At 45.7% G+C, this 25,789-nt stretch overlaps 1 protein-coding gene across 1 annotated transcript in view; it reads right to left on the reverse strand.

The window, feature by feature from the left end:
* TIPIN (TIMELESS interacting protein) overlaps positions 1-23,064 on the reverse strand; it is a 313,598-nt gene extending 290,534 nt beyond the window's left edge. The window contains exon 1 of the mRNA XM_086957990.1: positions 22,955-23,064. The gene's annotated coding sequence lies outside the window, so the exon portion shown is untranslated. The remainder of the gene's footprint in view (positions 1-22,954) is intronic.
* Between the last annotated feature and the right edge of the window lie 2,725 nt (positions 23,065-25,789).

Here is a 25,789-nt window from a genome sequence, read left to right on the forward strand (position 1 = left end):
ATAGCTATTGACGTAAATCTGATGAGGGCAGATCTTACTAACTAAATGCAAAAAGTCAAACAAGCCTAAATTTTCTGATAGATCCATCTGCCAGTGGATTCCTCACCTTGTGAATATCCCCTGCGCAGCAGCCAATCGAAAACTTTTGTAGCTCACCATGCCAGCGAGGTCATGGACGACATCACAGAGGGCTGACATCACGCTCGCGACCCCGCTGACGTCACTGGATCCATAATAGGGCCTCGTCGGCGTGATGACGTCAGTTCCCTTTTTTCCGCGCCTTTGACGCCAGCGGTTTCTTGGGACTCTCAGTAGTAACATTGTTATTATAGTTGTTCTTGTCTGTTCTTCTCGTTTTCTTTCGAAAATGTCTGGGAGAAAATCTGGTTTTAAGCCCTGTAAGGAGTGCGGTAAGCAGATGTCCATCACTGACCCGCACGAGGATTGCGTATGGTGCTTGTCTTCCGATCACGACGTCGATGGATGTGCGTGTTGCAGGAAGATGACCTCTAAGGCATTAAAGGAAAGGGAGGCAAAGTTATTTATAGCCAAGATGAAGAAGGATAAGAAGGCGAGTAAGAGAAGATCGAGGTAGAGGTCGAGGTCTCGTTCCGAATCCAGATCGGGATCGAAGTCGGTGTCGGGTCATTCGAAGTGACATAAGAAAAAGAAGCACTCTTCGAGGCGTCATTCTGATAAGGAACCGGCGCCGAGGTCGTCATCTCCTCGGCGTCACAAAGGTGAGGTCAATCCTACTCATTCAATTCCGGCCTCGCCAGAGAAGGAAGTGACTCCCGAAGTCGAAGTCTCTCGATCACCGACGCCAGCTCCTTCGGATTCGGTTCATTCTTCGGATCCGGATGAAGTCGAGCCAGAGCAAGATGATCAGGAGCAGCCTGAAGAGGTTCCTTTGTCCATGCCGGCGGGCCCGACCCCAGGTGCACTGACTTCGGAGGATATCCTCCTTTCCCGGCTCCAGGTCAAGACCCATCACATTATCTTAACGCTACGTATGGTGTCTTTGCAAGGGCCATGTACCCCTCTGGTGCGCCTACGGGTCCCACGGGTCCTTTTGCCTACATATTGGGTGTTCCTCAGGCATATGCCCAGGCTCCATTTATGCCCTTTCTTCCAGCAACGCCGTCCTGGAATTTTCCGGCTCCGGCATCGTACCGAGAATCTCCGGCGCCGTAACGGTCTGTTCGCCCTCGTTCGATGTAAGCGGCGCCGTCGAATCCACGTTCGACACCGGTCCTGAATCCGATGGAGTCGGTTGTGGATCCATCGACCCCAGTCCCGAGGATTCGTTCCAGGAGGGAGGCCCAAAGAGTTGTGGAAGAGGCACGCTATCGGCAGGAGATGGAGGAAGGTGAACTTCCTGATTCTGAGGACTATTTTGCAGAATTAAAAGATGCAAGTGGTCTTGATGTTTCCCCTGAGTGGAATTTTTCTGCTGGTTCAGATGCTCCTTCGAAGGAGGTAGCCCCATATCATACAGTTGTGAGAAAAGCTGCTGAATTGCTGGATATTAATCTTCCTTCCACCGAATTTAAGTCTAATTTATTGACTGAAGTGTTGCATTCTCCGTCCTCTGTATCTGAGCCTCTGTTATAGTTTAATGAGGCCATTCTGGAGCCAGTGTTGGAGGTTTGGAAGAAGCCTTTGTCTGCACCTGCGGTCTCCAGGACTGTGGCACGGAGATATAGGGTGGCACCGGAGGATCCAGAATTTTTGTCAGCTCACCCTTTGCCTGAGAGCCTTGTGGTTCAGGCGGCTTGCTCAAAGAGGTATTCAGGAGCATTCCCTCAGGTTCCAGCTGACAGGGAGTCCAAACGGATTGACCAGTCTGCTAAGAAGGTGTTTTCATCTGCGAGCATGGCACTGAAATCAACAAATGCAACTTGCTTGATGGGAAGGTATATCCATGTCTTGATGGATTCCTCTAAACAGATGTTGCCAAAACTGTCTGATGAAGACAGGAAGAAATTCCAAGAGGTTTTGGATGATACCCAGGCTGCTGCACGCCAGGTCATTCAAAGTGGCCTAGATACGGCTGACTCGGTGGCTAGAATTATGGGCTCTGCAGGGGCTACGAGAAGGGGAGCTTGGTTGAAGTCTACAGACTTTTCTCAGGATGTGCAGGCTACTTTGTTGGACTTACCATTTGATGGTACAGGTCTGTTTGGTAAGAAGACTGATGCCGCACTTGAAAGATTCAAAGACAGTAAGGCCACAGCAAGATCACTTGGCTTGCAGACTCAATCCAGAGGTTCCTTTTTTAGATACAGAGGATTTGGGAAGTCATCCTTTCGCTTGCAAGGGCAGTCTCGTCAGCAGCAGCAACAAAATACGCTGCATAAATCATATAAGGGAAGAATCAGAGGTCGTCCACTAGGTCGTCAACCCTCCTCCTCCTCTTCCTCTACCTCTCCTATCTCCACAGCAAAGCAGCCCTAGATTCCCCATTCCCGGTCATGCTGGTCTTGTGGGGGGAGGGGCGGGGGTGGGGGCTCGGCTTACCCATTTTCAGCGGGATTGGGAATCGGTCACTACAGACCAATGGGTTCTCAATCTTGTGGCAAATGGGTATGCTCTTCCTTTCAGGGATTGCCCTCCAAATTACCCTCCTTGTCAAGGGGCTTGCTCAGAAGAACATCTCCGTCTCCTACAGGAGGAAGTTCTGACCTTGTTAAAGAAAGGCGCGATAGAGGTGGTTCCAGAGCAGGAAAGGGGTCAGGGATGCTACTCCCGGTATTTCCTGATTCCCAAGAAGGATGGCAGGCTTCTCCCAATCCTGGATCTCAGGATCATGAATCTTTATCTGAAACCAGAGAAGTTCAAGATGCTTACCCTTGCGCAGGTTCTTCAGGCGCTGCTGGAATAAGACTGGATGGTGTCGCTCAACTTGCAGGACGCGTATTTTCATATCCCGATCCTGGAGTCGCACAGGAAGTATCTCCGTTTCACGGTGGGGTCGCAACATTATCAGTTTGCGGTCCTTCTGTTTGGAATTACTACTGCAACTCGAGTTTTTGCCAAGGTGATGGCAGCCCATCTCAGGAGGGCGGAGATTCCGGTATTCCCCTATCTGGACGACTGGCTGATCAAAGCAGAGTCTCCAGAGAAGGTGCTCCATCATCTGCAAGAGACAACTCAGTTGTTGTACAGGTTGGGTTTTTCGATAAATGTACCCAAGTCTCACCTGGTGCCTCACAGCGCAATCTGTTTATAGGAGCATTACTGGACACTACTGTTTGTCGAGCATTCCCTCCTCCTCAAAGGATTCTCGACATTCAGGAAATTATTCCTTTGTTTTACAATGGATCGGTCGTTCAAGGCCTAAAGGTCCTTCGCCTGCTCGGTCTGTTTGCTTCCTGCATTCTGCTGGTCACCTATGCATGCTGGCACATGAGGGCACTCCAGTGGTGCCTCCGCAGGCAGTGGTATCAGCACAACAGATATCTCAGGGTGTCTGTGAGGATCTCCAGAGAAACTGTAGCGGATCTGTCTTAGTGGAGCGTGGAGGGCAATCTGTCTCAAGGAAAGCCCTTTCATCTGCCTCCATCGGTTGCCACAGTGATAACGGATGCCTCCACTCTAGGGTGGGGTGCTCATCTGGGGGATCTGGAGATCAAGGGTCTTTGGTCTCCAGAGGAAAGGTTGCTTCACATCAACCTTCTGGAATTGAGGGTGATTCGTTTGGCACTCAAGGCCTTCCTCCCTTCCCTTCGCGGTCAGTCTGTTCAGGTCCTGACGGACAACATGACCGCGATGTGGTATGTCAACAAACAGGGAGGAGTGGGGTCGCATCTTCTCTGCAGAGAAGCTCTGCTTCTCTGGTCTTGGGTTCAGGACCACCAGATGTGACTGATGGCAAATCATCTGGCCGGAGTTCTGAACGTTCGTGCAGACAATCTCAGTCGGCAGTTCTCAGCCGACCACGAGTGGAGGCTTCATCCAGAGGTGGTTCGTCAGGTCATTCAGACGTGGGGAACCCCTCGGGTGGACCTTTTCGCCACTCACGAGAACACTCACTGCCCGTCAGTCTGCATTCTCCAGTATCCGTTGCAGGGAACTTTGGGGGACGCGTTTCAGTTGAGTTGGGGCTCACAACTCCTTTACGTGTTTCCTCCCATACCCTTCATCCCTCGGGTTCTGAGGAAGATTCGCCATGACCAGGCCCAAGTTATATTGGTCGCCCCGGATTGGCCAAGAAGGGTGTGGCACACAGATCTTCTCCACCTATCCTCGTGCCCGCCGCTCCGTCTCCCTCTCAGGGCAGATCTCCTCTCTCAGATGGAGGGGCAGGTTCTACACCCCCACCTCCAGACCTTACACCTTCATGCCTGGAGATTGAATGGGGCAACCTGAATTATTTTTCTCTCCCCCCTGATGTGGTGGATGTAATTCTTTCGACCAGACGTCTTTCCACCAAGTCAATCTATTCCTATAGGTGGTCCAAACTTGTTTCCTGATGTGGAGAGAAATCTATTGACCACTTGAGAGCTTGTTTGTCCAACAAACTAGTTTGCTCTTTCTTTGGCCCAGCAGGGTTTTGCTGTGGAGACTGTAAAAGGTTATTTATCGGCCTTGTTGGCATTCCTTTGTTTGCCGGACCAGCCATCTTTATTTATTTTATTTATTTATTTATTTAGCTGTTTTATAACGCGCTCTGTTACTACCAGAGTATCCTGGCGCGAAAGGAGAAAACAAGCAGGTGGCCAGAAAAAACAAAAAAGTTTAAATTAGTCTAATAAGCAAATCTAAAAAGATGAGTTTTCAGTGCCTTCTTAAAAGGTACAAAATTCTGGATTGATCTTAAAAACAATGGCAGAGTGTTCCAGGCAGAAGCCGCAAGGACAGCAATTGACTGGCCTCCAAGCCACAGTTGCCGAAAGCGAGGTACGCTCAACAAATTATGATCAGCTGAACGTAGAGATCGAGTGGGGGCGTAGCGGCTAAATCTTTTCTTCAGATACGAAGGCCCAAGGTCATTGACTGCTTTAAATGCTAGTGTCAGGATTTTAAAAGTAATCCTTTGTGATACTGGCAGCCAATGTAGTTCTTTCAGATGGATTTGTACACTCTCTCTACTGGGCACATTGCAGAGGAGTCTAGCCATAGCGTTTTGAATGATCTGTAATCTGGCAACTAGAAAGGCTGGGGTTCCGCTAAGAAGAGAGTTGGCATAGTCAAGCCGTGATAGTATTAAAGCCCTCGCGACAGACTCTCTTGCCGAAAAAGGGAGATATGGAAAGAACTTTCTTATAGCCTTAAGAGACCCGAAGCACACCCCTGTAAGTTTCTTTATGTGTGCCTCGAACCTCATATCCTCCCCAAACCATACTCCCAAGTTCTTTGCAGGGATGGTAACTGAACTTGGCTGGGGAAAATCCGGAGGCCACAGGAGTTCTCTAAAATTAGGCGAAAATTGGCCAAACAACAAAATGTCTGTTTTATCTCTATTTAAGTCTCCTATTGTATTGCGTTTTATAAAAGGTCTTACCATCAAATTCCCTCAAACTCCATTTATTGTGCCTCAATGGGACTTGAATCTTGTCTTAACCTACTTGATAGGTTCACCCTTTGAACCCTTACACAAGTGTCCCATGAGACTTCTGTCTTTTAAGACTGTTTTCCTTGTAGCAATTACCTCGGCAAAGAGGGTAAGTGAGCTTCAAGCTCTCAGTTTGAAACCCCCATTCCTGACCATTCATGCTGAGAGATTGGTACTTAGGACCAGGGCTGTTTTTCCTCCTAAGGTGGTAACTCCCTTCCATCTGGGGCACTCCATTACCCTCCCTACCTTTTATCCTCCCCCTCACCCTTCCAAGGAGGAGGAGCGGCTTCACCGCCTAGACCCTAAGAGGGCGGTGAGTTTCTACCTTGATAGGACTAAAGATTATTGTGTGGATGACCAGCTTTTTGTTGGATTTGCTGGCTGTAAGAAAGGAAAAGCGGTGCACAGCACGCGCTGTCTAGATGGATTATCCTGTGTATAAAGATCTGCTACGCCCTGGCTGGTAAGGAACATCCAGAGGGTATTAGAGCTCACTCTACTAGAGCAAAGTCTTCTACATCTGCTTTGGCTAGGGGTGTGCCTGTAGAGGATATTTGTAGAGCAGCGACTTGGGCTTCCCTCCACACTTTCGCAAAGCATTACTTCTTGGATTCTGAGGTGGGGAGGGACGGCCTCTTTGCGCGCTCTGTCCTCCAGGATTTCTTGGTATAGCAGAGTGGACACCCTCCTCCGGGAGTGGGAACTGCTGTGGGACTCTATTCAAAAGGTGAGGAATCCACTGGCAGATGTATCTATCAGAAGAACAAGTTACTTACCTTCGGTAACACTTTTTCTGGTAGATACAGTATCTGCCTGTGGATTCCTCACTGACCCACCCGCCTCCCCGTTGTCCACTTTTCTATACCTGCTATGTATATATTTGAAATAATTTTTTTATGGATGTATTTATATGTTCATGCATATTGCATTGATTTCACACGGTGTGATGTTTTGAATACTGTGTACTATGTGTACTATTACTATTTATGTCGGTCCGTACGTGTGCCTCGGGGCACGGAAAAAAAGGGCGGAACTGACGTCATCACGCCCGACGAGGCCCTATTATGGATCCAGTGACGTCAGCGGGGTCGCGAGCGGAGTCGTACCCTCTGTGACGTCGGCCATGACCTCGCCGGCTTGGAGAGCTACAAAAGTTTCCGATTGGCTGCTGCGCAGGGGATATTCACAAGGTGAGGAATCCACAGGCAGATACTGTATCTACCAGAAAAAGCGTTACCGAAGGTAAGTAACTTGTATGTTACTACCAGTCTGATGGGAGATGTCGCGCAGCTCCAGGGGGATGTTGCACACCTACAGAACTTTTGCAAATTCACAGAAATAAAGCTGGATGATTACGAGGGACGTCTTTGATGAAACAATCTGCGTATTCTCGGGGTGCCGGAGCTGGCTGTGCGGCAGTCTCCCGATCTCTTTGTTGAAGACTTGATCCTGCAGCACCTCCAACCTAAGGGACTGAGTAAATTCTTTGTTATAGAATGGGCCCACAGAGTACCAGGGAGATGTCCTAACCCAGGGGCTCCACCGCGACCGATACTAGCGAGAGTTACATTTCCGGGACAGAGATGTTATTCTTCAAAACTTTAGGACGGGGGCCCCACTCCGATAAGAGAATGCGGCCATCACTTTCTTCCCGGATTTGACGCAGAGGGTACAAAAACAGAGAAGTACATTTCTAGTGGTGAAGAAGGAACTTAGGGAAAGAGGCTTGAAGTATTCTATGCTGTTTCCTGCGCGTCTCCAGGTTGAAGCAGACGGGAGAACTTGGTTCTTCGAACATTCTGAGGAGGTGGCAGATTGGATCAAGAGTAGAAGAGCCCAGCACCCGCGAGATCAAATCTTGGCAGCAGTGAGGTGTTGCAGTTCACAGGATGATGCGCGGAGGAGGAGATGACAAGCCTGAATGGACAGCTTAGGATGAGACTATTTCGGGACTGGGAGTGACTCCGGACAGCAACCTGAGTGGACCATCTCCATGTCTGATGGGAGCCAAGACTTTGTTAAGTGTCCTCCCCTTGGGGTTTCATCTTTGCTTTGGGATGGGAGGAGGGAAAACGGCATGCTGCATCCCACCCCCTCTTCTTTTCTTCTTTTAGTTGTTTTGCTAGGGCGACAGGCACTCTGCAAGTTTAGAATGGCAATTTTGAGCCCAGAGTGCAGGAAAGCAGGGTGGGGGGTTGTTGGGAGGGGGAATTTTTGTTTGCGGTTTGTTATAATTGTTACATCTGTGCGAAATATGGGTTCATCCATAGAAAAGATGCTGAAAGTGTAAATGCAGAGGATTTCTGAACTTACGAACACGAACTGCATGACATGCGTGATGGGGATAAAAACGTTAACATTTTGAGTAGGAATGTCAACGGGTTGGGGGACAAAATAAACGAAGTGCGGTTATCCAATACATTAAAAGCAGGCACCTGATATCATGCTGCTCCAGGAGACAGATTTGGTTGGAAATCTATGCAGGGCAATGCACAGGGGGGGTTATAAGATGGAAGCGCATTCTGGATTCACCGCAGGTTCCAGGGGTGTGGGTATCATGATGAGAAACACGTTCCCATTCGCAGTGAGCTCCACTTGGGTGGATGATCGAGGTAGATATGTTGGTATCTCCGGGATGTGGGAGGGCCGGCTCATTACTTTTATGTCCGTCTATATTCCCCCAGGCTTGCAGGACACTACGTTCGCCGACTTAGAGCGGTCCTACTCACCATTCCGGATGTGCTTTTAATCCTAGAGGGTGACTTTAATGCAGTGATCTCAAGTACATTGGATAGATAGCCCCCTCTGGAAGTGGGGCCATCTGCCGGATTTCCTTGAGGCGATGGGACTGGTCGAAGGATGGAGAGTATATCATCCGGACCAGATACAGTACACCTTTCATTCTGGGGCACACCACAGCCTCTACCATCTGGACTATTATCCTGTACAAGCTGCGCAAGCCACCTACATAAACAAAGTTAAGCACTTGGCTACAGGTATCTCCGATCACTCGCCCGTTTGGGTTCACCTGATCATAAGTCTAGGTAAGGTGGGAAAGTTCGCCCCAATTAACCCTTGGTACCTTCGTAACCCTAAGATACGTAAGGACCTTATTAAGGCCATTGATTAATATTTCTCCGACAACGTGGGGTCAGTGTCCTCTTCACATACCTTGTGGGAAGCATTTAAGACTGTAATTCGGGGACAAGCCTTGTCATTGATATCTGCCTCCAAGAAAGACGAGCAAAAAGAAGTTCTTGAGCTTGAAGCTTATATTTATAGACTGGAAGGTGACCTGGAGTCTGGGGTTACACCAGAGAAGCTTCATCTGCTGAGCCTAAAGCAGCACGATTATAAAGCACTGGTCTCCCGATAGGGCCAAGGCCCTTAGCAGGGAGCAGCAGGGTAGCATCTACGATCTGGGAAATAAGGCCGGGAAGCTCATAGCGTGGCTGAACAGAAGGGAATGGGCGAGCCGGATGGCCCCAGAGCTTAAGGTAGAAGGAGGCATCTCTATTACGGAGCCGCAGGAAATAGTTGACTGGCCATTTTCAAACAGTCTATATGACAGTAACCTCCCACACAGAAGTGGATTCTCAGGAATTACTGCATGATATTAAGCTTCCCTGCCTCTCCCTTGAAGATAAGGGAATATATGGATAGCCCTCTGACAACGGACAAGATTGCGCAAGCGATCCGTTCATTACATTCGGGGAAAGCGCTAGGTCCAAATGGTCTCCCCATTGAGCTCTACAAGCTTAGGCCAGATAAACTTGCCCCCTATTTGAAATCGATGTTTGAAGAATCCAGGGAAGCGGGAATGCTGCCCCGGGAGCAGAGAATATCTACCATTGTCATCAACCATAAAGAGGGACAGCCCAATACAGACTGAGCCTCGTACAGGCCCATCTCTCTTCTAAACGCTGAACCTAAGATATTGGCCAAACTCTTGGCTAACCTCTTGGTAAAGGTGATCAGTGACTTAGGGCACCCAGATCAATCCGGCTTTATGCCCCGTAGACATACAGCCCTAAACTTACGCAGAGTTCATGGGGTGATAGATAGAGCCCACACCCTTCAAGAGCCAGCTGTGATTGTGTCCTTAGACACGACCATGGCCTTTGACACTATTGAGTGGCTCTATTTATGGGCAGTATTGGCGAAGCTGGGAGTTGGTCCAAAATACATCCAATGGGTGCGTCTTTTATATTCTGAACCACTTGCTCAAGTGGTGGTAAATAACAAAGTATCAGCAACATTTATTCAGTAGGGGAAATCGTCAAGGTTGCCCGCTGTCCCCCCTTCTTTTTTCCCTGGCCCTGGAACTCCTTGCTGCTTGGATCCATTGGGATCCAATGATAAGGGGACTGAGGGGGTCCCCCGGATGGGAGGACCGCATATCATTGTATACGGACGACATATTACTCTATCTGGCCTCCCCTAAGAAATCCCTTACTGTAATGTTAGACATCCTTACAGTCTTCTGTAGATTCTCTGGACTCTCCATTAATTGGGGTAAATCCTTATTTGTTTTGAGGGGGGACCTTCCCGTCCCTCCCTGGCATTGTCCAATACAAATCAATACAGTTGGATTTAAATATTTGGGGATTTTTATCTCACTTGACCCCCTCGGTCCGCTATGCCCAAAATCTCCTTGTCCATCTTCGCAAACACAAAAGTGATATTGTCGATTGGAAAACACTCCCCATCTCACTCCTGGGCAGAACCACCCTAATCAAAATGATATCCTTACCAAGATTCCTCTACGCACTACAAAACACCTTAAATCTTGTTCCGGGACATTATTTCAAGGAGATTGAGGGCCTGCAGAGAGACCTACTATGGGACGGGAAACCTAATAAACAAACGCTAAATCGGTATGATAGAGGCATCAGCCTCCCAGATATCAAGAAATATTTATGGGCATCCCAACTGGCAGCCATCAATCATGGCACATATGGTTGTGCTGACGATCTGGGTTATGCCATGGATAGGTGGCTCCATTCGGGTGTCAACTATGGTAGAGCATTGTATTCCCGACCTAAACGAGTCATGCGAATAGTCCCCACGAAACACTCCGTTCAAATTTGGCACGACGCTACCAACTCCTTTGGTTGGAGACACAAATTAACATTGGCTACCCCTCTTTGGGATTCAGAGAAACTGGGTGGTTTGTGGAAAATTTACTATTTAGAAATGCACGCATATCAGCTCTTACTGGCGCCAGATACACAATACAATCAACGAGGTGTTGCATGTCTGCTTCCGTCCGGAGGCGAGGAGATGCCTCCTAAATATCTGGGAGCCCACGGATTTAAACACTTCTCAGATTCAATGGGTCACTCGAGGGTTCATGTTGGCAAAAAGAAACATCGCCCAACTCTGGGGGGGCAGCACACCCACCCACATTAGAAGCCTGGGAAAGAAACCTATTGGTGCATGCTTAGGGAAAAGACAGTATATTTGGCAAGGGGATACCCTAAGAAGTGTTCTTGTATTTGGAGCCTGTGGAAGATTTATAGAGGAGAGATCTGTACACCACCTTGAAGCATCGAACACGATGATCTACTTCCCCGTAATGTTCCGCTCTTATGTAATGACTGTATATACTTCCATCCATACGTATTGTAATGTATAAGCTGCCTGGTCCTCTATATTGTACTATCTAAACCGATGTCTGTTTAATAAAAAGAATTATTTAAAAAAAAAGGATTCCAACAGTTTCAATCCACAATTCCAAATATAAACTGGAAATTCTCTATTCCAAATTCTTCTATTTTTTTTTGTAAACAGATTTTTATTCATCAATATTCAAGTACACAGAAGCAATACTATGTGAATTTAGAGCTTACATCTTGTTCCCGACAATAAATATGTCTGATGGTCGTGCAGTATCTGGTGCAGATTTTCACCATGTGTGGTCCATATACAAAATGTTAACAGAATGTGTTGGTCAAGTCAGAGTTCCCAGGGGAGCTATGCTCTGCATCCTTATGGTAAATCACGTTCTAAACAGTCTGTCCCAGTTTGAACTCACACATATCACGACAAACAATAACAAAACCCTCTCTCCCCTCCTCCCCCCCCTTATGCAACAAACCCCCACCCGCCCCCCTCCTCCCCCCAACAGACACAGTAATTCCAGTAGGAAGGGATCCAATAAAGGGAAGCCAGTATGTACCATATGCATTCAATCCCCCAGACTACATGTCCAGATAGGGCAACGTTTCAGCCCCCACACACAGTTCTACTCACTCAGGGGGTGGTTCGGTATCATCAGTCGGGCGCTTGAGCAAATCTACTAACGCCACCCATGCTCTTGCCGTGTCTAGCATTTTGTTATTGCCTGTTATCTGGGCCATTTGCAGCCTAAGAATCCCTTCACAATCTGCCCATTTTATAAATTCCCGCAGCCACCTCGAGACACTAGGGTCACTGGCCGACTTCCAGTGACTGGAAATTTCTCATTTAGCCAGAACTAACTCCCAGGTCTATAAATTTACTGGTAATTTTATTTCGGGCAGTGTGAGGAAACCAGTGTAGCAGGCAATATTTCGAGGTCAGTGTGCGGTCTCTTTCCGTTACATCGCCCAGTGTAGTCAATATCTCCCTCTAGCAATGGACACTCCTAGAACATATGCAAAAATTTGGCATTTTCTAATTTACACCGCGGACAGGCTGATCTGAACCCCAAAATACTCATTATCCTTGTGCGGGTGAGATATGATCTGTGGAGGACAAAAAAAAATGGAATAGCTGGAATCACGCATTTCTGGAGCTTTTCCATGCTCTTTCTACTAGTGCCTCCCACAGCTTCTCATCTATGGACACCCCGAGGTCAGTCTCCCATTTAAGACGCAGGCTCTCCAAGGGGCTCTCTCATCTCCTGGGTAAAGCGCCTATAGAGGCAAGCGACTGCCTTGATCGTACCGGCTGCCGATACTACATACAGGCAGGATAAAGAGATCAGTGGTTCCACCATCAATGCTTACGGATGGCTGCCGTCAGAGCGGTATGGGAAAGTCCCTCCTGGAAAGCTCGTAACGCTCTATTACATTTTCCTAATTCTTCTACGTCATGAAGCCACAGCCAACGGGTTTCGCCCTACATCAAGGGCTACTTCAGGAATGCAAACACATATGAAGACATACGTTTACCAATCTGTACTTGGATACATTACAAAAACGCAAAAAAACTGACATTCATGAAGCACAAAAGAGAACATATAACATAGTAAAAAAAACAGATTACAATATAAACGTAATATGTGACACACCTATCTGTGATCATATTGCCTCTCATTTCTTCTTTATATCAGTTTTGAAACCTCTAGCGACAACGGACATCTCAAGATTACTAAACAACACCACACTGATCAGTGAGAAGTGTACATTCTCCAAAATCACAGGAAAGACAGTTTAGTTGTGGCCATGGAAAGAAAAGAAATTCAGCTTTGTGTGGTTTGCTTCACAAATGGCAATGTTTTATATGGCACAACTAGTGCAAATACATTAGTAAAATAGCTTAGTCACGGTACATTATGCATAGGAAAAAACTTTGTAATATTTTATATTGGGTATAGCACCTACACTCTCCACCAATTAAACGTGGTCACACGTGTAAGGCAGTGCTGAATTTGAGAGAAAAATTGGGATACACAAACATTGAGTATGGTGTATTTTAAATAGGATGCATTTTTTTCAAGATGGTCACAAGACTGGACAAGGATTATTGATTTGAAATCATAGTGTCCTGGCCTTTTCTAAAGATATTGTTATTCAGTCCAACGAGGGGTTCACATCAAGGCCAGTAAAATCAGTAAGTTCCAACAAAGCCAAAGGACAATAAAGCGCCCTATGTGCTTCATAAAGGCACACCTCCCAGGATGTAACAAATATCCTGAGTACCAATATAATCTCCACAAGAAAGTCTTTCACCTCGGGTGCAGGAATAGGAATAGATATTTGTCTGCTCAATATCCACAAACTGCATGGCCCACTCAGAAATAAGTGTAAACCATTCTATCTGCCAACCATCAATTTATATTCAACAAATTCAGTCTAATATGTAGCAAACTTCTCAAAGTTTATCTTCAAATAATCATTGTATCCATCTCAATCATTCATTCAGATTTACTGTTCAACTGCAACACAGATTCATTCCTGGCAACACATTTAATTCCTGAAACTGTAATAATATGAAACTTCCTCTGGGCATCCGCTCTCAAATCAATACGATCATACCAATTCCCAGTATTCAGAAATGCGGCCGAGATCTCCTTTGTAACTGGAGACAGCACTAGGCCTCCTGTCCGTGTGTAGAATGTTTATGGTCCTCAGGGACTCGCCTGCTGTGATGCGTTCTGAGGAAGGAAGTATCGCTGAATGGAAATTGACTGACCTCAAAGACGGTGGAGCTTTATTTGGGAAATCTGCTCCCAGTGAGTTGGGCCAATGGGGCATAATTTGTGTATACCGGCAGTTCATCATTTATTGCAGCCCTCACTGGCCTCGAAGATGGCCAAGAGGAATGCCTCTGGAGTGCTCCAAGCACTCGGCCTGTTGGTGGGAGCAGCAGCAAGGAGGACACCAACTTCATACACCCAGGCCCAGATAAACCATGAATGAAGAGATTCACCAGTACATACCTAGTGAACACCCAGACGCAAGAGAATACAACATTCTGTGGAACCTCTGCCCTAAGGAAGACCCTCAAACCCAGTCCCAAAGGGTTGAAATGCATCAACAATTACACAAAGGTGGCCAAGATACGAGCGTTTACATTTACTGCACACAGTATTGGCCTTCATTTGACCCCATCCTTAGACTGAGCAAAAATCTCTACAGAAAAAGAAAGGCCAATCTGATTTAAATACATTAATGCTTGCCCAACTTTGTAATAACACTGAAGTAACCAAGCCTGATATAAAATACATCATCCTCAATATTTTGGGCACTTCACGTTTTTTCTCAAATTCAGCACTCCCTTACTCTAGAGACAACATTTTATTTGGTGAAGTGGTATGTACACACTGCCCAGGAATGTTTGCTCAGTGCTAAAGGTTACACTCCTTTACCTATGAATAATACACTGTAAATATTTTGTTTTGCCAATTTATGCTAGATGGGTTGTATGAAAAAATGACATTTGTGCAATAAAGTACACGTAGTGGATTGTTTCTACCCATGCCACAACTTATTTGTGTTTCGGAGTTATTTATATGTATTTATGGTTCCTGAGGTGTCTTTTAGTAACTTCAGTTGATTAGGGTCCCAAATCTCCCTCTGATCCCCAAACCCAGCCCAGCCCTCATTCTGTATTTGTAACCGAAACTGCAGCTTATTGTCAGAAAACTTTTTGTTTGGGTACGAAAGGATTGGCCACAGGTATTTCGAGTCCATATCTCTTCATAATGGCACACATGTAATATACACCTCTCATTACAGGGTCATGAAAATTTTTCATCCATGCCACAGAAGCACCACAATCTTTCAGTTTTGCATTTGACTTCAATACATGTGAGCTAAAAGAAACAGTTAGACCTTAAGCATTTTTACTGGAATGGGATGCCTACAGGGCATCATGATGCCACGCCACACTGATCAGTGAAACTATAACCCAGTTTTTAGTTACCTTAAACCCTCTGGCAAAGCGCAAGAGGAGCAACAGAAGCCCAGGAATCTAGCAGACTGTAACCCACAAACTGTCTATGTGTTACTTGATGATGCGTTTAGAACAATGATCAGCCTCCGAGACTATAGGATTCTTTATAGTACGAGAGGATTGGCCTTTCGTACCCAAACAAAAAGTTTTCTGACAATAAGCTGCAGTTTCGGTTACAAATACAGAATGAGGGCTGGGCTGGGTTTGGGGATCAGAGGGAGATTTGGGACCCTAATCAACTGAAGTTACTAAAAGACACCTCAGGAACCATAAATACATATAAATAACTCCGAAACACAAATAAGTTGTGGCATGGGTAGAAACAATCCACTACGTGTACTTTATTGCACAAATGTCATTTTTTTCATACAACCCATCTAGCATAAATTGGCAAAACAAAATATTATAATAAACTCTTTGAAATATATATATATAGTTTGGGTTTTTCTTAAGAATGTCTTAACCTACTGCAGAACAGGTGTATAGATGTAACTATAAAAGTAAGGACAACAGTGGCAATGAAATAAATTATTCAGCAACATATCTTTTTTATAAAACATTTTTTAACTGCAAAATTGTATTCGTTTTTCAAGAATTAACAAAATAAAATAATTAAATCAGTATTTGGTAACTAACCCCTCTCTTCTGACCACAAGCTAAGCTTTCTAAGCACCAAAAGTAGCTATCTGAGTTTCTTTTGATGGCTTCTACACTCTATACCCTAATTGTAAAACAGATTTGTTGTCTAGTTAGATTCAATACTTGGAGAAAGTCACTCACTTCTTCAGTTATGGTGTCCCCGAGCTGATTATGACTTTCTGGCTCTGAGGAACCAGTGACCTTAACAAAGGATGCAGCCCTGCCAAGCACAAAACATCAGGGGTTAGACTAACTCACGCTTTTTAGTGCTAATGTCTGTATCACTGCACTCAAGTGCATTAGTCACACATACGGAGCGCCCTAAAACACTGTGGACATCACAAGGCGGTTCAAAAGCTGCAGCCCGCACAAAGCGCTTAATGTATGCTGCTGCTCTCAGTCCTGGCTCGGCCTGCCAACAACAATAGCCTGCTGTCCCGCATGTGAAAATCACGGCCATGGTGACGTAGTGTTTTGTTTAGGATACATTACATTTAGACAGGCTGCTCAATCATCCGGCGGGGCGAGTAAATTAACAAATAAACAGCATGCCCAGGGTCCAGCTTCACATGGATCCCACGTCTTCTGCTATTTTCACGGGCCCACTCCAGTGGCGGCTCCACCGCTATGTATGTATGTATGTATCAGGTATTTATAAAGCGCTCTATCACCCCACGGGTATCCTGGCGCTGAAAAGAAAAAAGGTTCCACTACACACGCAGAGTTTACCTACAGCAGGTGATGTGACTCTAGGGAAAAGATGGGTTTTAAGTTTTTTTCTAAACTGTACGAACTCCTCTAATTATCTGATGTTAAATGGGAGGTTATTTCACAGCTGTGCCGCTGCACAGCTCAATGCTCTGCCACCACATCTGGAAGTTCGTGCTCTGGTGGTACAGGCCAGCTGAGCAGTAGAGGAGCGAAGAGTTTGTGATAGGGAGTACTAGACAATTTTGTTCTGCAGAGGCCGGGGTCCATGTCCATGAAGGGCCTTGAACACAATGCATGCAGCTTTGAACTGGATTCTCTGGGCCAGAGGAAGCCAGAGGAGATCGACAAGAGCCGCAGATGCAGTCATCCAGTCTCCTCTTTAAGGCTAACTTGGCCGCAATTGTTTGTATTCTTTGTAGTCTCTTAATGAGAAAATTAGGTGCATCAAGAAGCAGGACGTTACAGTAGTCTAGCCGCCTCAGGAGGACGCTTCTGACTACTAGAGCCCTGGCTGACAGAGGCAGCATGGGAAGGATCATCTGCAAGGCTTTGATAAGGGAAAAACAAGTGCCTACTGTTTTATTTACATGTTTCTCTATACTCAGCTTGTTGTCGAAGACTACCCCCAGATTGCGCACATCAGCCGCAGGGAGGTGTGTCTGTCTGGATAGGCCAAAATTCATCTGGAAGTGGGCGAGGGACTTTTTCCACTGTACAGTGCAGATTGTCTCTGTTTTCCCACCATTAAATTGCAGGGAATTATCCATAAGCCAACTAGCCGTTTCTGCATGCACTCGTGGAAGTCACTGAGTGACGCAGACTCCCTGCCTTCAAGAGACAGGATGACCTGCGTGTCGTCAGCATAATTCAACAGCGTGATGTTATAGGATTTAATGATGGGAATCAGAGGTCTTAAATAAATGTTGAAAAGGATGGGGCTAATGGAAGATCCTTGAGAGACCCCATGCTCAACCGTTCTAAAATTGGATGAAAAGGGGGGGGGGGGAGGAGTTGCACTGCTTGTTGCCTATTCTCCAGATAGGATTTGAGCCAATTAAAAGCAAGGTCTTCCTGCCCAAGTTCCGCAAGCCGCCTCAATAAAATGTTGTGGTTGACTGTGTCGAATGCGGCAGACATATCGAGTAAAATTAGCACAGTTGATTGACCTCTGTCTGCCCTCATTCTAAGTTCGTCCAAGACCACAACCAATGCTGTCTATGTCCCGAGGCCTGGTCAAAAACCAAATTGCTCATCTTCGAATCTCAAATTGATTTCCCAAAAGGTAGACAGAACTCTGCGAACCAAGCGTTCGAGAATTTTTACCGGGTAAGGGAGAAGTGATAAAGGACCGTAGTTGTTTGGACACTGAGGGTGAAGGGTGGGTTTCTTCAGCAGGGGTGTCTCTAAAGCCTGTTTCCAGCAGGAAATAACTATCCCACTGCTCAGGGATTGACTGCAGATCCGATGGAGTTGTGGCAGTAACTGTCTGCCATACTCCTTCCAGACCTTGGAGTGGGGGGGGGGGGGGGGGGGGGGGGGGAAAGAGGGTCCAAGGGGGATCCAGATTTAATGCTCTTAGCAAGTTTGTAGAACTCATTGTCCGTAGGAAGAACAACCTGGCTTAGAGTTGTTGGTCTGTACTCGCGAGCCTCTTCATTTAGTTGACCTACAGACGACGGATCGTAAGCCTCAGAGGCCATATTACTCTAATTCTCCTGATTTATTGACAACCCAGTTATTATCTTGGAGATTTTCTCCTAAAAAAAAAATAGCTAAGCTGTCGCAGAGTTCTTGAGTTGTGACAGTTTTACTTTTTAGGGAGTCTGGTTTGGATAATTCTTCAACTATTTTGAAGACACTGCGGGTTTTATTAGGGGCCTCCAGAATAGAATTGGCAAAAAACTCCACCTTAGCTTTGGACATTTCATTTTTGTAGTTATTCAAGGTGACCTTCAAAGCTTCTTTATCGGCAGTACCATAGCCTTTCCTCAATTTTCTTTCTGCCAATTTGCAGTTGTGTCTGAGAACTTTCAAATTCTCGTTAAACCAGGGGGCAGATCGTTTATGCTTAGTTCTTAATTTTTTATAGAAATAAACTGGTCAAGCGTCTTATTGATCTGTGTACAAAATTCCTGGTAGTTGATTTCCCCAGGCTTGTTTGCGTCAAACACATTGGAATCAGTAAATCAGGACGTTTGGTTGTCTATATCATGCATTTTGTTAGGTGTAATCGCAAGATCTAGGATTCTTTGTGGGGCTACCTACTGAGAAAGAAACAAGGAAGTGATCCGTCCAGGACAGAGGCGAAATGGCCTCAACTTTGGCTATATTTTCCTTGGCAAAAATTAGGTCTAGAACATGACCACCTTGGTGGGTAGGGGGCTGGTATCAGCTGTTGTAAGTTCAAGTTCCCACAAGATCGTTAAGTGCTGACCCATTGTTTCCATTAGCCCAGAGGTTGAAGTCCCCTACAATAACCATGTTAGAGTGTGTGAGTGCCAAATTAAACAATGTATTAATAAAATTCTGGAAGTGGGAGTTCACTGCAACAGGAGGACGAGAGCAGATAATGCCTGAAAACAAATGTCCACTTGGGCTCATCAGGGAGAATCCCATGGTCTCCATACCCTCGGTGTCGTCAATAGAGAGTTGCACAAAGGTCGAAATATCCTTAAATATAAATCCAACTCCCCCACCTCTTCCAGTAACCCGCGGCTTGTGGAGCACCTTATAGACAACTGGGCATGACATTCCCAATTCGACCTCAGAGTCAGGGCGAGTCCAGGTTTCAGTGAGAAATAAATGCATCTAATTTAAGGGTATTGATCAATATGTTAACCTTCTGGTGGTGTTTTACAAGGGATCTGACACTAAGCAAACCACACTTAAGGTCAGCCGGCTTGCTCTCTACAATAGGCACTTTAACCTGCATGGAGGATGTATTAAGGGGATCATCACTCCTACCTTCTCTCAACTGTAGGAGTTGCTCCTGAGTGTATGTCTTTTGTTGCTCCCTCCCTGCATGGGACTCAAAGCCGGAAGCATGGCTGGCGATGTGCGCAACCGGTGCGCCTTTGGAGTGCCCGCTTTGCGGACGTGTTTAAGAAGCCCCAGTGAATGCGCATCTAGAGCACTAACCGAAGGTTCTGGCCCCAACCTTACTTCCGGCGCTCTCCGGAGGTGAGGATATGCGAGCCCCCAAGCGTTTGAATTACACCTATTAAGCAGGTAAGGGCGCTTTTCAGTAAGAATTCTATGTAAATTCTTGACAATGATTTAGCGAGCATTTAAACTGAATTCGGAGTTTCACTGTTCTGATGCAATATATTTAGAAGCAGTATATTTAAAAGCGATAACAACACAGTGAAATGATAAAATTACTAGGAGCAGGTTAGCATCAGCACGATATAGTAGAACATTGCTCGCAAGTATGCCCGATTTGAAAGTGATCTATGATGGAGGAGCGTCACCTCACTGCTTTTAAGCAGTGCATAGTAGAAACAATAAATGATAATAACTTTGCGTTATTATCATTTTATGTTTCGTACTGCTTTGCCCCAATTCCCTGGTTAAGCGTCGAACCAGAACACTCAAAACCAATCACCTGGGGGCTGCCGTGCTTCCTGTTCCTCGAGTTGCACGAGGAGAGCAGGAGCAGAGACGCGACCGCCCCGCCACCCGCGTGCCATGGCGGCCGCCACTGCCACACCAGATGGTTGGTGCAGGCAGGAATTGTGTTCCCTCCTCTGCTCTGGTCCGCCGTGCCCGCCAGACAACTTGCACTGTATGCAAGTAAGCAGGTTGTTCAATGGCCCGTGTGCGTGCCAGTGCTGATCAGCATTGTGCAAAGACGAAGGAATCAATGGACTAGCAACAAATGCTGCAGAGCACCTGCTCCGAGTTCTTGGAATGCTGATACTGAGTGGAGCCATATTACAGAGTGGCTTCCATGCTGTGCTGCTCAGGCTGATATACTGTTGTGCATGCTTGACACAGAAGCAGCCGCCTAGCAACACAAAGCAGCGCTGCAGCTGGCGGAAGTCTAAGAGTGAAGAAGTGTGACAACCAGTAACATCACTAGGCACCGCGAGGTGTCCTGGGGAGGGTAGCTTCATGGCCCCGGGCTTAAAACTGTATTAAAACAGCTTAGTAATGGAGGCATGGGCGATAATGCAGATATAACCATTGGGTTGTTTTTAAGAGTAGTTTTGCACCTGTTGCAGTCTCTCCTGATACCCACACAAGTACTTCTAAGCCTTATATGTCAGTAACATTAATATTATGTGGGCCAGCAGACGATTTAAAACTAAAAAGTAAAACAACAAGCTCCAGATTGCAATCTGCTTTTGGAGATGCTACACATGATGATGAGAAAGGATTACTTTTAGCAATTGTGCATGGCAGCAGCTCACCACAGTCCTGATTTGTCATAACATAACGCAGCTGCAAAGTCAGCAGGCAATAGTTCAAACTCCGTGCACTAGTACAAGTGGATCTTCACTGGTGCAGTAATCTGAGTCTAAATCTGAATCCGAATCTAAAATTAAACTCATATATATACTTTTTTGTTTGTAGGTCCAAATGTTTGTTTTTAAATACAATTTGGGTAAATACCTCAATATGCATATTTAAAATGAATGTGTCTGATCACGGGAACATTAAACTAAATCCTTCTTTATAATGCAACGATTCTATTGTCATCAGATAACTGGTGACAGGTGACTGATACTACCAGTCATAAATGTATAATTGTTAACGATTTATATTCCAGAGGTTAAAGATGCACTTTTCCCATTGGCAGAGTGGCTGTGAACCATCTCATTGTAAGGCCGATTTAGAACAGCTCCATGTGCTTGAACTTACATTCCTTATTAGCATCAATAGAAATAAACGTTTCTAACGCACCATTTCGATCTTCTGTGTTGCAGCTCCTAACTCACATGTAAAGGAATGCTAGAGCACACAGCCACTTCTACACAGCTCAGGTTAGGTTGCCGGTTTAAGAGTAAACTTCTTGCTTCTGATTGCCATAGTGAAACTCAAAGTGCAACATTCAAGGCAATGAAAGGCCACATGCAAGCACACTTAGAACACACAGAAATTCACTCAGAAACAATCTGAAAACTTGCCAGATATGGGAATATGTGTTGCTTAGCTCACATAGATCTCCAGGGAAGCTCTTTCACAGTTATCTATACCAGACTTAAATACACTTTTCTGACGATTTAAAAAAGACCGGTCCTCGTACTAAATGTTGTAAAATGCAAGAATCAGAATGAATTTCATTGCACCGTCACTAAATTATATCACACAATATATATTACATTTAATACATATACATGAATAATTGAAGGACTATCAAACTTTAGAACAACAAACATTATACATGGGCAATCAATACTAAATGTAGAACGTTTATAAATAAAAATATTCACTCAGATACATAAATAAACGAAATGCAATGGGGGAACATATGCATAAATGTCAGTTTACGTCAATAGAATGGCCACGAAAAAAAGTATTTAGGGATTGTTTTGTTTCGCCTTCACAATTCAGCTATGAAACTAAAAGGTATCTAGAATAACATTGCTGAAAGCATGAGAAAAATTACTTTAAAACGAAAATGGCAATGGGCAAAGGAGAATAACGTAATAATATGGTGATGTTGAAAGAGTACTTATTTTATTTATTTTTATTTGTAAAGCAACACACAAATTTGGTTTTACCGGAGTTTCTAAAAAACCTTCATAAACATAAGCAGAAAAAGAGCCATGAATTAAGTTTTGCTGGTCGTACTTAAACGGATCGTTTCGACTTTTATTGGATTGCAATAGAGTACTCTAGATAATTGTGCCTTTTTTATGGTGAAAACAAACCGAACAACAGAATAAAAGGGGGAACTACAGTATCGAGTGAACTACGGATTCTTTACACGGAGCTACTTGAGTTTCTGCCGATATATCACAATGTTGTTTCATTGACACATCATTTTTCACCATTCAAAAGAAGTTCCGATTACGCAACAAAAATTAGTAGGTGGGACATGACAAACAACTTTCCGATACCGCAACTGTGTGCATTCATGCTGTACTGCTTTCTGGTGCTTATAGGTTGCAATGTTCTGCCTCATATCCTCGTATTTAAACACAAAACCACGCGATCACATCATCGCATTTTTCTCGTTATGGACTAGCACTCAGAAGAGTCGCAAGAGACACGCAAACGTCAGAGAATACTATTTCTTTATTCCTTTACTGCCACAGGGAAACATGCTGCATCTAGTTAACCGTGTTAAAGTAAGAAAAACCTTTACCCTAACTAATAAACCCAAAGGTATCACGCTCACATGCTAAATAATGCGATCTACTATCCTCTACTTACATGGGCAGTCAGTGAATTTAGCCTAACGTTCCTCTTCTGTTATTAATTTTACTAAACTGGTATAATTTCTGCCGTAAACACTTCCGGGTTGCATGAAATCCAATCCCAAAGTCGAATATATCTCAGCAGTCGTCAGGGAGCGGGAAGTACTACTAATGTGTAAGGCAACCTAGGATTGGAGCATGTGGGAGCAACCCCAGCTAGGATTGGAGCATGTGGAAGCAACCCCAGTGAATCCTGGTCTGTGACGCTGAATTTGTAAGTGCTGAAAAAGTCTGTTTACCTCCCCAAAATGCCTCCCTTCTTTGACCCGAGCTTTGTTTTTGCAGATTTATATAGCGCGAACTCGACCCGAATGTATTGGAGCGCTTTACATGAGCACCAGTTACGTTACAAAAGGACACATTCGCTTTGTTTGTTAAGTCTGGGGATTTTGCCTAGTTTGGAGTGGGCTTTTGGTGGGGCCGTGGTCCATTTTTTGCAAGTCAAGTCACTTACATTTCGGGGGGATGGATTGTCTCTGGCCGGGCATATTGGGCTGGCCTGCTGCTGTGTGACATGGATTGGTGGTAAGTATAGAGGGGAGCGCGTGCATCACTAAGCCGGGGCCGAGTAGAGAGTGTGCGATGGTTGGACTCGGGACCTGCTGGGCTTATGCGGGCTGTGTTCCTCCGGGTATCGGACGCGGTACTAATTTAAATCAAACACTGAAACGGGCCGTATAATCATCTCCGTAAATTAACAGACAAAACACAGGTAGATTGCTGAACCATGAATGTAAAACACGTAAAGGGAATTCGCCAGTGATTTAGTTCCCTCAGAGATTCCAATTGAACGGGGACTGGCAAAATGTGTTTGTTTAAGATTTCCACACAGAGATTGTACCATACACTCACCTCCTCTCCCAAACAAAGCACTACATTTTAGCGCCAAATATTAAAGAGTGGACGGGCTCCCGCCTTTGAAACAAAACACGGCGTTTGCCGACAACACAAAAATGCGAGAATGAAACAAAGTCCCGCGCACACAGATTAGGTACAAACAAGTAGAGTGCTACTCTGTATGGTTCACAGTAAACAAAGGTCCAACGTAGGTGTTTGTGATGTATATCTCCTTTTATTGGATCGTCACAGAATGGAAATTCACAGCCAGCCGACACGTGTTTCGTTATGGGTCTATACAAATCTCGACACCATAACTCTTCAGGGCTCAATGGCTGATTCCTTATCTGTAAGGGCCCTAATCCGGTGATAATTCCAACCCGGCAGGGTACCCAAATAGTAGAAAATTGATGGCGTAGAAGTTCCGTTTCAGCCGTTCTAATCAAAATGTGCAGAAGGGTCGCCAACCTTCAAACAGTACGTGGCAACAATAATCCCCAAGTCCAAGTCGTTGAATAATAGAAATCTCTCGTAGGTACACCACATGGGTACGTGTGGTGTCCAAGTTCTGGGTAGAATCACCCTCGAGGCCAATCGCGTCCCCGACCCGGAAGTGAAAAATGCGAGAAGGAGGCAAAACAAGCATTTACAATGCAATGGTCTCGGCATTATTAAAGGTAGTGCTATTGGCATTGCTCATGACTTTTTTTCTTTTTTTCTTAACATAAATACATGGTATTGTCCTTTACAATGGCAATAGGTGAGCATTAGAGAGTAGTAGAGAGTATTCGCGGACACAGAGTCACACACGCACACACAGCACCACACACGCAGAGCCCCACACGCAGAGAGAGCCCCACACACACACAGAGCCCCGCACACACACACAGCCCCGCACACACAGAGCCCCGCACACACACAGAGCCCCGCACACACACACACAGAGCCCCGCACACACACACACACACAGAGCCCCGCACACACACACACACACAGAGCCCCGCACACACACAGAGCCCCACACACACACACAGAGCCCCGCACACACACAGAGCCCCACACACACAATCAGAGCCCCACACACACAATCGGAGCCATCGCGACTAGGACAACGCAGGCGCCTGTCACAAATCAGAACCAGATAACAAAAAGCAAATGGCATTGGTTGGTTAGAAGCATAAGTTCAAATTCAAAGGTCGGAGCCTAAAGGGTAAAAACATAGGTCAATGGTCAGGACAAATGAACATAAACTTATACCACAGATAAAATAGAACGTGGGAGGCCCAAACCGAATGAATCAAAATCCAAAAATGTCCCAAACAAAGGTGACTGCTGAACCATTGGTAAACGATTTACAAAAAGGGGGTGGTGATGAACAGAGTGTCTGAGTTAAACAGACCACTCTTACCCAGTCCAAAGATCAGGGCTTGATCCATCACCGTTATTTATCTCACTGCCCCATCCCAGTTCAGAACCTGGCTATATGCAAATCAGTCTGTCCCTGGCCCAGTGCATCATGGGAACAGGGCAGACTAAACTACCAAGCCAATTCTTCACCAGAAAGGAGACAAGCTACCGGGGACCGGTTTCTGGCATTTCAGCCTTCTTCGGCCCGGCTTGCTTGAATCCTGATGGAGCAGTGAGAAAGGGACTCATGTCTGAGTATACCCTGCCACACCTATAGTGGCCAAAATCGATTCAGAAAGGGGGGTGGTGATGAACAGAGTGTCTGAATTAAGCAGACCACTCTTACCCAGTCCAAAGATCAGGGCTTGATCCATCACCATTATTTATCTCACTGCACCATCCCAGCTCAGAACCTGGCTATATGCAACCATTGGTAAAGGCAGCAAGTGTGGTTGGAGAGACGTTGGAGGGGCGAGTCCGGGAGCCCGGGAGGGGCTGGCATAGCGCTGATGCTGGCGCTCTGGAAACCCGAGGCTGGGCGGGAGCC

Source organism: Lissotriton vulgaris, chromosome 2_1, assembly GCF_964263255.1.
Source record: "Lissotriton vulgaris chromosome 2_1, aLisVul1.2, whole genome shotgun sequence".
NCBI lineage: Eukaryota > Metazoa > Chordata > Amphibia > Caudata > Salamandridae > Lissotriton > Lissotriton vulgaris.